Raw genomic sequence first — 13,150 nt, forward strand, 5'->3', positions numbered from 1 at the left:
CTACTCGTTACACTCTAATAGGAGACCATCTATACAAGAGGGCTTTTTCTAGTCCCTTGCTTAAATGTATCGGAACAGACGATATACCCTACATTCTACAAGAAGTTCATCAGGGCTCATGTGGTAGTCATGTTGGGGGAAGATCTTTAGCTCGCAGAATATTACTAGCCGAATTTTTTTGACCCACCTTACAGGAAGATGCAGCTCGACTTGTGCGAACCTGTATATCTTGTCAGAAGCATCAAAATATTTCACATCATCCTACTCAACTGTTGAAAACCTCTATAGTTTCTTGCCCTTTTGATCAGTGGGTCATGGATATAGTAGGACCCTTCCCTCTGGCAACTACACAGAGAAAGTTTTTATTAGTAGCTGTGGATTATTTCTTCAAATGGGTAGAGGCAGAACCACTAGTGAGAATTATTGAAAATGCAGTTATCAAGTTTCTATGGCAAAGCATTGTTTGCAGATTTGGTATCCCTCATAAATTGGTCTCTGATAATGGTAGACAGTTTCAAGGGAAAAAGATTGAAGAATGGTGTACAGGATACGACATTACACAGACTTTCACCTCTGTGGCATATCCACAGAGTAATGGTCAAGCAGAGGTAACTAATAGGGAGATCATCAGAGGCCTCAAAACCAAGTTAGATCATGTTGGTGGTAGTTGGGTAGACGAGTTACCTAGTGTCCTATGGGCATACCGCACTACTCCTCGAGAAGCCACAGGGATTACTCCCTTTCAGTTAGTATATGGTGGAGAAGCAATAGTTCCCATTGAAGTGGGAGTAGAATCAGACAGAAGAAGGCTATATGATGAAGAAGATAATGCTAGTCGACGTCTTATGGAATTAGATTTGATAGAAGAGGCTAGAGACAAAGAAGCTACATGCTTTATATCATACAGACAACGCATGAGGCAGAATTATAACAGAAGGGTCATTCCCCGATTCTTTCAAGTAGGGAATTTGGTATGGAAACACATCAAACCTGTGGGAGATGTCAGTAAATTATCTTCTCAGTGGGGAGGACCGTACAAGGTTATACAGAAGCTTGCCTGAGGTTCTTACTATCTCCAAGATGCAGAAGGGAGAAATCTAGATAGACCTTGGAGCGCTAATCACTTGCAACCATACAGAACCTAGCAAGTATGCCTGTAATCCATACCTGCGTTCCATCTGATTTAAAAGCAATGAAAAAAGTGCAAACATTAATTCTATAAGCAAGCTGTGTACCCACACTAATGGGGATAAATTAGTCTTACTATCGAGCGTGCTTCCTACGCTCTGTCATAGTCGATCGAGGACCTTAAGGAGTGACTGGTCGGGCTTCCTTAGTGGGAACCAGAGACTTTAAACCTTTAAACAGTTCGAGCGTGCTTCCTCCGCTCTGTCGTAGTCGATCGGGGACCTTAAGGAGTGACCGGTCAGGCTTCCTTAGGGGGAACCGGAGACTTTCAACCTTTAAATAGTTCGAGCGTGCATCCTCCGCTCTGTCATAGTCGATTGGGGACCTTGAGGAGTGACCGGTCGGGCTTCCTTAGGGGGAACCAGAGACTTTAAACCTTTAAACAGTTTGAGCGTGCATCCTGCGCTCTGTCAAAGTCGATCGGGGACCCTAAGGAGTGACCGGTTAGGCTTCCTTAGGGGGAACCGAAGACTTTAAACACTTAAACAGTTCGAGCGTGGATCCTCCGCTCTGTCATAGTCGATCGGGGACCTTGAGGAGTGACCAATCGGGCTTCCATAGGGGGAACTAGAGACTTTAAACCTTTAAACAGTTCGAGCATGCATCCTCTGCTCTGTCATAGTCGATTGGGGACCTTGAGGAATGACCGGTCGGGCTTCCTTAGGGGGAACCGGAGACTTTAAACCTTTAAATAGTTCGAGCGTGCATTCTCCGCTCTGTTAGAGTCGATCGGGGACCCTAAGGAGTGATCGGTCAGTCTTCCTTAGGGAAAACCGGAGACTTTAAACCCTTAAACAATTCGAGCGTGCATCCTCCGCTCTGCCATAGTCGATCGGGGACCTTAAGGAGTGATCGGTCGGACTTCCTTAGGGCAAACCGGAGACTTTAAACCTGTAAATAGTCCAAATGTACTTCTTCCGCTCTGTTATGTCCAATTAAAGACCCAGTAAAGTGGTCAACTAGATCTCCATGAAGAAAAACAAAGACAAGGAAAGGAATTCAGATAAGGGTGGTTCTGAAGACACAAAACAAAGAGGCATTGGGAAGCATCAAACAGGTGAACACTAATATTTGAATACCCATCCATGATTTAAAAAATACGTTATTCAATTGTTTCACATGTTTATGTGCAATACTTTGCTTGCTACGAAAATATCTTAGCAAATCTGCTTTACAACCTTAGAAAAATAGTGGATAAGCAAATGGGGTTGAAACACATTAACATACTCTTTGAGCAAAGAGGATAGACACCAGTAGTTTTGTCCCATAATCAATATATACACCCAACCCTCATCTAAAGCGGCTAATCAGGTCTTTGGGTAGCCCATCTTTGAGGCACCGCAGATCTATGAAGTAGGGAGGAGGTTCTTGGGGTAAAAAACCTCCTTCCCGTAGTTGTTCGAGAATACCTTCCACTGAGTTGGTCATAGTCCCAATGATGCATCTAGCAAACTCAGCTCTGAATTCAGGAGAAGCAAAATACGCCAGACGCTAACTCTCCCAACACTTTTCCTCATCTGTCTTATAGTCTTGTAGCTCTGAGGTAAGTCGTTTTGACTTAGCTTTAAAATTATCCCTTTCTTCCTTAACACGATCCAACTCTTTAGATAAAAATTCCGCCTCTGAGGCTTGAGCTTTCAGCTACTCTTGAAGTTGCAACAACCCAAAATTTTGAGAGGCCAATTCTTGAGCTAAATCAGGGGATCGAGGATGAGAAGTTGCCAATTGAGTCAAAAGGGTAGACCTGAGGGTGGCATCTAAAATGACTTTATTTTTCAAGGCCACCTCAACACTCAATTGAGAGGAGAGACTCTGTATCTGTAACTCCAAAGCCCTTTTCTCCTCATCTTTAGTCTTTTTATCAGTTGCTAATGATTTTGCAAATCTTGCTCTAGAAGGATTGCCCGCTGGGCCTGAGAGTCTATCCTTTCCTTCAATCGGTTGATTTCTTCACTAAAAAAAAGGAGGAGCTGCTTCCAAAGCCCTTATTTGATCCCTTAAAATTTTATTCTCTTCGTCTAACTCAGCAGCCAGGATGCCCATGTGGAAACTCAAGGCCATGAACTAAGAAAAAGCAATAACACAATTACAGAACTGTAATTACAAAATAAGGAGTCATATCCAAAATACTTACAGTAGAAGCTTGACAATTGTGAAGGCCTGCCTGTTCGAAAATGCTCTTGCCTTTTAGAAAGTCTTGGCTGCGTAGCCAAGCTCCAGTTATCGAGTCATTGATAACCATCATTTTATCACATTGTTTAGGATCCTAAACTCATGCTTTTGGGTTGATTGTGTGTTTAAATCCACATTTATAGCACATGTTAAGAGAATGAATTGATTTTGATCTTTGATGCAATATATCATCTATTTGTGGAATTATGGTTAATCATTTGAATGTGGTCTTGTAGGTGATCGAAGGAGCAAAGGATTAGATCATATCAGACCAAATTTGGGCTAAAATCTAGGGCTAATTGAAGAGATCAAGTTCTGAAGCAATATGGACCGTCCATCCAAGATCGGAGCGGATCTAAGTCATCCATTAAGGATCTGGTCCATCCAAGTCGAAGGGTAGTAGATCACAACCATTGATCAAGATCTGAAGATTTGGAACAGATTTGGAGCAATTGCCACCAATGGATCGATCCGAGGAAATCACAGCCATTCATCACAGATCTGAGATCTTATTTAAATCACATGAGAAGCTACAGGACTTTTAGGAGGGCGATCCTTCTCCGGGATTCCGATCCACTCCACCGCCGGCGAGCTGCTGAGGTCAAGGGCGTTTCCCTTCCTCCGGTGATCTTCCATCTTCGAGCCGGCGATGCCATTTCAACAACCTGATCCAGATTTGACTGCATTTTTCTGCCATGATTCTGAGAGGGAGAAGAAGAACGGAGAAGTGGAGCGATTTGGAGGTTTCAGCCGAATTCTCTTCCTCCTTCCAACCGACGACCTTCTTCCTCGAAGCTCTGTTTAGTATTTGCTTGGGACTTCCCTGATTTCTGCATCGATTTCTAATTCTAGCTGCGTTTCATCTGATTCGATTGGTTATTCACCACTTGTGTGCTGTGGACATCTCCGTCCAATCCAATGAGTATTTGGGAATGCCCTAGCTCACTTGGGTTCAATACTTTTCTCTTTAATTTCTGCATTTTTGTTTTCTAATTTCCAGCTTGGTTTATTGTCTCTTGGCTATTTAGTTTCATAGATCTGAATTGGTATGGTTACACGAAGTTTAGATCTGTTTCTTGTTGTCTTCGATGCATCTGAATGTTTGTTAACTCTTTGAGTGGAGATACGATTTGTTCTTGAGTTCATTGTTTAGTTCATAAATGCAAGAATCTGAATTGTTTGCTTTGTTCTTGTCTTGTTCTTATTTTGCTCTTGTTTAGTTTCTAATTTGTTTGGGTCTGTTAATGATGAAATTCATAGCATAGTGTGACAATATGTTGTGGGTTCATGATTAATAGATAGATAGATAGGATTTCTTCCATTGCATTAGATTTAGTTTCATACTTGTCTTGCTATTTCATTCCTTAATCCAAGAAGTCAATAAAACCCAAAACCCCAAGAGAAATAACAATTCAATCCTAAAATATTAAGCATTGGCTACATTCATTGGGAGACGACCCGAGTTATCTCTATGCTACATTAGTGTAGAATGGATTCGGTTACTTAATTCTTTTGATACCCATTTCACGACAAAAATTAGGGTTTATCAAAATTGGCGCCATTGCCGGGGAATGTAGCGGTGTTTGAAACCTTAGGATTGTTTCTTTTTCTTTTCACATAAAAATTTGAAAAAAAAAATTGTTGCAATTGCTTTCATGTTCATATATCCATGTGTTTGATCTTATATGCTCCTGTATCTTTTGATCTTATCTGCTAGTGTTTCAGTATAAGAACAGGAATTTCTTTGGCCATGGATCCATATTGTCAGTACTATCAACCTCAGACTTGGTTCTATCAATCTGAACATCAGTACTACCCACCTGTGGATTATGCAAGTTTCAGATACGAGGTTGCACAAGGACAATTTGATTAGTCATATCCATTATATCAAAGACCACAGGGAGTTCAAAATGATTATATAGCTACGCGGAAAAAGATTCGTGGTATTCAACAATTCAAGGAGGAGGCATTGAGTGAATATTGGAAAAGATTTAAGGAACTTTGCTCCAGTTGTCCTCAACATCAAATTAGTGATCAAATGCTTGTCCTTCATTTTTATGATGGGTTGTCACCTATTGATTTGTATATGGTGGATAAAGCTAGTGGAGGGCCCTTGATTGATAAGATTCCTGATGAAGCTATGAAACTTTTGGAAACCATGGCTACCAACCCTCAACAATTTAGAAATGGACAACCAGTTACCATAAGAGTTGATGAGATTATTCCTAAGGATGTAGAGGTGCATGAGCAGAGGAATTGTAGTGTTTTTGACAGACCTGATCTTGATTTTATTACTTCACAGGACTCCTCTAATATTTCTTGTTATGATTCTGTAGTTGTAAGAATTTCTGACTCTACTGATACTGTTTTTGTAGATGTTGTTGATGATGCAGGTACTGATGTAGATGATGATGTAAGAGTAGGGGATTGCACAGTGGAAGCAATACCCCAAGAATCACCTGAACCAGATGTTGATGATGAGAGTGTAGGGACTTATGCTGTGGAAGTAGAGCCCCAAGAATCACTTCCCTTAGATACACCACTTGAGCCAAAGCCTGAGCTACTACTTGATGATGAGGAGGTCACAGTCACCATTTTAGAACCTCCAGGTACCTTCCAACATGACAAGGTTAGTATTTCTTGTAATTCATTAGAAGATTTTATAAAGGTACCATTATTTATTTTGTTGGATGTGATATATTCTTTGGAGCATGTAATGTAAACACTAATATTTTCCCATACTTGCAAGAGGTGTTGTCTTCCTTTGGCTTTGTAGGTCGTCGTAGGCTTCCAAAATGGTTGTTCCATCTAAACCGCCTCCGACCTCCAGGAAGAATTTTCAAAGGAAAAATGTTGGATGAAGTGGAATTGACCTCAATACACAATATTCCATTTCCAAAGTGGATTTTGCACCTTAACCGACTCCAACCACCAGGAAAGACTATTTCATTACCGGCATGGATTCTACTTCTGAACCGTCTTCAGCCGCTAGGAATAAAGGGGAGTTCATTCCTTGTTTTTTTTTTCTTTTTGTTTTCCACTTTCTTTTACTTTTATACTTTACATTTGCATTGATTTCATATTTTGCACTTTGTCTAGTCTACATAGCACTTTATTTTGAATAAAATTCTCCATGAAATTGTTCTAGTAATACTTTTAAGATGGTAAAAGTTTTTTAAGTTTGACCATCAATTTTTAGGTCAATGGACATGATTGAATACTTTACTTACATGATATTGGTTAGTGTGGTGGTGGATTCCAACTTGCTTAATTGAGTAGATTGCAATAAAATACCTAGAGAGGACCACTTTAAGCCTACACTCTATTATTTTCTTTGTGTGACATGCACTCATAGCAATTGAACTCTAGAACTTGCTTAGTTTCTTTTCAAAGTCACAATAGCATTTGTGTGCATGGAAATTAAGGATTTTGTCAATTTTGTTCCCCTACATACTTTCCAATTTCTTTCCCACAATTTTCTCAAAAATTTTTATCTAGCATTCTAACTATTGATCACTTTGCTTTGTTTTCATTTCATTTGGAGTGTTGGTTGAATTATTGATGAGTTGAGTTGACTAGATGGACAATGTTTTAAGTGTGGGGGAAGATTGGTATGTGGTTGAGGATGATGAAGGTTTTTGATAGCTTCATGAAGGTTGATTTTTTTTGCTTTTTGAGCATGATATGGAAGTTATATTAGTTCCTCAATTGTATGGTTTACAAGAAAATCAGAATCGGAACTAAATAGAACTTAACACTGAAATTTGATCAAAAAGGGTTAGAATTCAAAATTCAAATGATGTGTACCATTCCACTCATGAATTACTTGAATGGAGGATCATTTACTTGGAAGAGTTGAAGAAAAGGGTAGAACTAGAGACTCAAAACAGTGAGGTGAAAAACAGATTTCAGATTTTGAATTGTCTCAAGTGTGTGCCAACTTTTCTCAGCAGGCTCAAATCATTGAGAAACGAAGTCATGATAGAAGGGAAAACCCATTGGAGGAAACAGTAGTTAGATATCAGAACTTTTTCCATTTGAAGTTGAATTGGGAAAAGGACAGTGAAGATGAGAAGTTGCTGTGTAGAATTCTGCAGAATTCAGGAGAAGTATTGAAACCTATGTAATCTCAGGTTACATTCTGTTTAGTGCTGTAACAAAAACTATTCTAGCTGCCATGGCATCTGCAAACTTTGAAACAGAATTTCAGAATGAGGAATGACTGGACAGGGCAAGAAATTTAAAAACAGAATTCAAACAATGAGCTTTTGTAGCTACTAGATCAAAGTGGATTAAAAAAAAAAATTGGTAACTTGAGCAGTGAGTCTTCTAAGTGATTTTATAAGCTGAAACAAACTTCTTGAACTACTTTGAAGCTGCGATGGTCTCTGGAATATGCTGAAGAAATCAGAGATCAGTAGAGATATGGCAAGTATCATCTACAAACAGGGAAATACAATCGAAGAAAGTGCTTAGAAGTTTCTGGCTGGTACAGCACATGTGATATGGCAGTTTTGTGCCGATTTGGGAAGAGGATTGAGATGAATTGGAGCTGCCGGAACTTGCAAAGCTTTCAAGTATGCATTAATAGGGGTCTTAAGAAACAAGATGAAGAAGTGTTGGGAGTTGTAATGGTTAAACAGGGGGAAGTTGATACAAAGTCAGGAACCGAAGCTTTGAAATTAAAAGCTTGCATTGGATTAGCTAGTATCAAATTCTGTCCATAACCAATCTGAATTAGATTTATGCAATTTGGCATTTCTGTATTTATGACCAGCAATAACTTCAAATTTGATTCTTGTTAGCTATCAAATACTATCCTTGTCCAAGCTGATTTCTGAAGTTATCTTGGAATCAAATTTTTGAAACTTAAAGATGAGGATTCTGGTTTTCTGAAAATGTCGGCTGGTGACTGCTCTTCCTGGTTATTGATAAACTCAAAAGCGGATCTAAGCATTATTGAATCTGATCAGTATTGGGTCTGAATTTATGAACTAACTTCCTGATTTCTTTGAACTTGATTTTAGTTTATTGCACAGTACTGAATCTGATTTCTGATTTTGAAGTTGCTGGAAGAAGTTTCTTCCAAGATGAAGCTTCTATTAGTTGAGCTAAAATTACCTTGGAATACCAATTTTGAAACTAAAGCCTTATTTCTGGAAATGCATAGTTTTTGTGGAATGCTTATGAATAACAGAATTAGCTTGTTGTGTATGAATCTGACTGCTGTGAAAGAATTCAGGAAACCAGAAATGTGTCCGGATTTCTGATATGCTGAAATTGGAAACTGAGGAACTGTTATTCCGGATTTCTGATGTTGAGACAACAAAACTATAAGCAGGAACAGAGGAAGAGGAGAAATGTAGAATTTGTTGCGGGATTAAGCTTGAACTCTGATTCTGAACCTAAATTCTGGCAACCTAAAATTCAGATATTAGCTCCACTTATAAAGCTCTTTGTAATGAATTCTGAATTTGATTTTTGAGCTCAATATTTGTAGATTGCAAGGTTTTGAATAAAGGATCTGAAGTGAAGTTTTAGTCAATCATTATCAAATGGTAGTGTTTAGGAGAGTTTTATTTACAGAAAGAAAGGAAAATGAAATCTACAGAATGAAAAGGGAAGCAATGTCTAGAAGAGTTTCAAGTTTATTGGAAAGAAGGATGTTTTAATTGCCCGAGACGGCCAATGTATTAAGTGTGGGGGAGGAATCTCTTCTCCATGAGATGATTTGAGATTATTTTTGAGCTTCAAAAATGCTAAAATTTAAGTGAAAAGACAGTGAAGAAGAAATTTTTTTTTTGAAAATGACACATCAAAAGAGTGTATCAAAAGAGTATCAAGATTCTTTGTTTGCCATCAAATTGAAGGAGAGGTTAGCTTGATCTTTTGAATTGGTGAAAAAAAATGGTATTCATCTCTTTACACATCAAATTGGTCAACTCATCAAGTATATTCCTCCAATACTCTCATTTTCTCATTTGCTTCATTGAATCCTTTTCTTTTGCCATTTCATTCACTTTCATTGTTTCCATTTCAATTCTTGTTGATAAAATCCTTTTGATTCATGTGTGCTATGTTTTATGATGGTGGAGAATTAGAAATTAAGCAAGCTTATGGTAGTGAAATGTTGTGAGTGACATTGAGTGAACTCCACTCATATGCATGATTGAGTGTGAGAGTTGGAATAGGTAAATACCTTGTGAGGTTGCAATTTGCTCAATTTTTTAATTGGATTGAAACTACCATACCTACTGATTATTGTTTGAATTGAATTCATGATTGTTTGTAATCTTTAGATAGTCTTAGTTAAATTCCTTTTATTATCTTCTAGGTATTCCTAGGAAATTATTGTGGAGATGGTTTTTAGTGTTTTTTTTGTTTTGTTTGCCCGGGACGTGCAAGAATAAGTGTGGGGGAATTTGATAACCATCATTTTATCACATTGTTTAGGATCCTAAACTCATGCTTTTGGGTTGATTGTGTGTTTAAATCCACATTTATAGCACATGTTAAGAGAATGAATTGATTTTGATCTTTGATGCAATATATCATCTATTTGTGGAATTATGGTTAATCATTTGAATGTGGTCTTGTAGGTGATCGAAGGAGCAAAGGATTAGATCAGATCAGACCAAATTTGGGCTAAAATCTAGGGCTAATTGAAGAGATCAAGTTCTGAAGCAATATGGACCGTCCATCCAAGATCGGAGTGGATCTAAGTCATCCATTAAGGATCTGGTCCATCCAAGTCGAAGGGTAGTAGATCACAACCATTGATCAAGATCTGAAAATTTGGAACAGATTTGGAGCAATTGCCACCGTTGGATCGATCTGAGGAAATCACAGCCGTTCATCACAGATCTGAGATCTGATTTAAATCACATGAAAAGCTATAGGACTTTTGTCAACTTCTACAGTCCTCGCATCAAAAACAGAGGAGGGGCGATCCTTTTCCGAGATTCCGATCCACTCCACCGCCGGCGAGCTGCTGAGGTCAAGGGCGTTTCCCTTCCTCCGGTGATCTTCCATCTTCGAGCCGGCGATGCCATTTCAACAACCTGATCTAGATTTGACTGCATTTTTCTGCCGCGATTCTGAGAGGGAGAAGAAGAACGGAGAAGTGGAGCGATTTGGAGGTTTCAGCCGAATTCTCTTCCTCCTTCCAACCGGCGACCTTCTTCCTCGAAGCTCTGTTTAGTATTTGCTTGGGTCTTCCTTGATTTCTGCATCGATTTCTAATTCTAGCTGCGTTTCATCTGATTCGATTGGTTATTCACCACTTGTGTGCTGTGGACATCTCCGTCCAATCCAATGAGTATTTGGGAATGCCCTAGCTCACTTCGGTTAAATACTTTTCTCTTTAATTTCTGCATTTTTGTTTTCCAATTTCCAGCTTGGTTATTGTCTCTTGGCTGTTTAGTTTCATAGATCTGAATTGATAAGGTTACACGAAGTTTAGATCTGTTTCTTGTTGTCTTCGATGCATCTTAATGTTTGTTAACTCTTTGAGTGGAGATACGATTTGTTCTTGAGTTCATTGTTTAGTTCATAAATGCAAGAATCTGAATTGTTTGTTTTGTTCTTGTCTTGTTCTTATTTTGCTCTTGTTTAGTTTCTAATTTGTTTGGGTCTGTTAATGATGAAATTCATAGCATAGTGTGACAATATGTTGTGGGTTCATGATTAATAGATAGATAGATAGGATTTCTTCCATTGCATTAGATTTAGTTTCATACTTGTCTTGCTATTTCATTCCTTAATCCAAGAAGTCAATAAAACCCAAAACCCCAAGAGAAATAACAATTCAATCCTAAAATATTAAGCATTGGCTACATTCATTGGGAGACGACCCGAGTTATCTCTATGCTACATTAGTGTAGAATGGATTCGGTTACTTAATTCTTTTGATACCCATTTCATGACAAAAATTAGGGTTTATCAGTCATGCAATTGAAGGATCCCGTAAGTAGAAGGGGGGTACTTTTTTCCTCATCACAGAGGGCACGCATTGGGCTTGCCGAAATAGAAGTTTAGGAGGAGCGGAAGATGAGGGACCAATAGAGGAAGAAGGTAGGGATTCAGAAGAAGAAGGTGGGGGCTCAACGTTGAGAGTCACAGTACTGCTTGGGTTTGAAGCATGGGGAGGTAATGATAAAGGAAGAGATCTAGAAGGTGGTTCGGAGATAGTATCTTGAGAAATAAGACGAGAAGACCTTTTACAAGGGGTTCTTTTGGCCCTCGCCTTAGATTGAAGGGAAAAGAAAGCAAGGGGAAGCTGAGGAGATTCAAGTGTGGTTGGTGTTACCTTAGGAGCAGAGACAACTAGGGGAACTGTAGAAATCAGTAAACCGGGGTGCATCATGTTAAGAACCAAGTTAAAACAAAAGCGACTCAGGGGCGCTGGTTCCTTACCTCTCTCATAGGAAATCTCGGAGGTCTTGATCGGGGCTTGTGTAAACTCAGATATGATAATTAGAGGTCGATTATTTTTTGCGGTAAGATGTTACGTGCGTCAGACGATAAAGGGACTCTCTTCTTTAGAAGATTCAACTGCCTCAGTAGGAGCCTCATGAAAAGGAAGCAATCCAAGAGAATAAGAACGAGGATTAAGCCGCCGCCGCCGTAATATTTCTTCACCCAATTTGGCTATAACTGAGTTAGTTAGCCCCGGATGTTTGTACATGAAAGCGGGAAGAACAGCATCAACTGAGAAAAATAGGAATTAAGAAGATGAGGTAAAGATAATAGGAGATTAATGAACATGGGTATAAGTATTGAACTCATCAAAAGAAGCCTCCAATTCTATATCCATGGAGCTTATTCCAAAGATAAATAGCAAGCCTTCAACGATCAATGGCGGCAAGCTAAACTTGACCCCTCGTAGCTTTAACATAGAAGGGTTAAATGTTAGGTCAATGGACCTTGTCTCTGGAGGGGGAGAAGGAGGAAGAACCCGTCACCAGACTATGGGATATGGAGGAGGAGAAGGAAGTTATAAGAAGAAAAACTTTTGTCTCCATTCTGCTTGAGGGGGAATGTGACAGAATAAACTGGTCTTAGGGTGACTTTGAAATTTAAAAAGACTATCATCTACTTGACGGAGAACGAAAAATTGATTGAACAAGCGAGGAGTAGGAGGAAAATCCAGTATTTGGGAGACAGTAATGAAGCCCGATAGGATGAAAAAAGATTGAGGAATAAGTTGGTTCAAGGGTACATCGAAGTAGGAGCTTACATCCACAAAGAAAGGGTGTAGAGGAAGTCAAAAGCTTTCCAAAACCTGCTCCCAAAAGATGGGATGCTACCTGTAGGAGGAAGGTGGGGGTGATCCTCGGGAGTAGGAAGGGCTACATACGAAGGAAAGACATAATCCAAGCCAAGCACACAAACCTCTACCTCACTGGCATCGGAAGAGCAGCTAGCGAACCATTCAGTAGCTGAGGAAGAAGAAGCCATCGTAAGCGAAGGATCGGAGAAGGGTGCTGGAGTCGCTAATTGAACAAGGATGGTGGAAATGGTGTGAGGAGGAAGACGAAGAGAAAAACCCTTAATCTCCTTTCCGTCCTTTTTTTCCTAAAATCCCTGAAACAACGGATTAGAAAGATGATTCACATATCAAGATGGAAGCGCGAAGACAAAAGGGTGGCCAATAGAGGTGTAGGTAGATCAGAGGGTACACAAAAGGAGGAGCGCTTATGTTGCACCATTTCCCAGAACACTAATCCCGAAGAAGATGAAGATATGCCTTTTAACAAACCTCCAGAGGTAAGCTCGAGCAAATACTTAA

Source organism: Zingiber officinale, chromosome 2A (genome assembly GCF_018446385.1).
Source record: "Zingiber officinale cultivar Zhangliang chromosome 2A, Zo_v1.1, whole genome shotgun sequence".
Classification (NCBI taxonomy): Eukaryota; Viridiplantae; Streptophyta; class Magnoliopsida; order Zingiberales; family Zingiberaceae; genus Zingiber; species Zingiber officinale.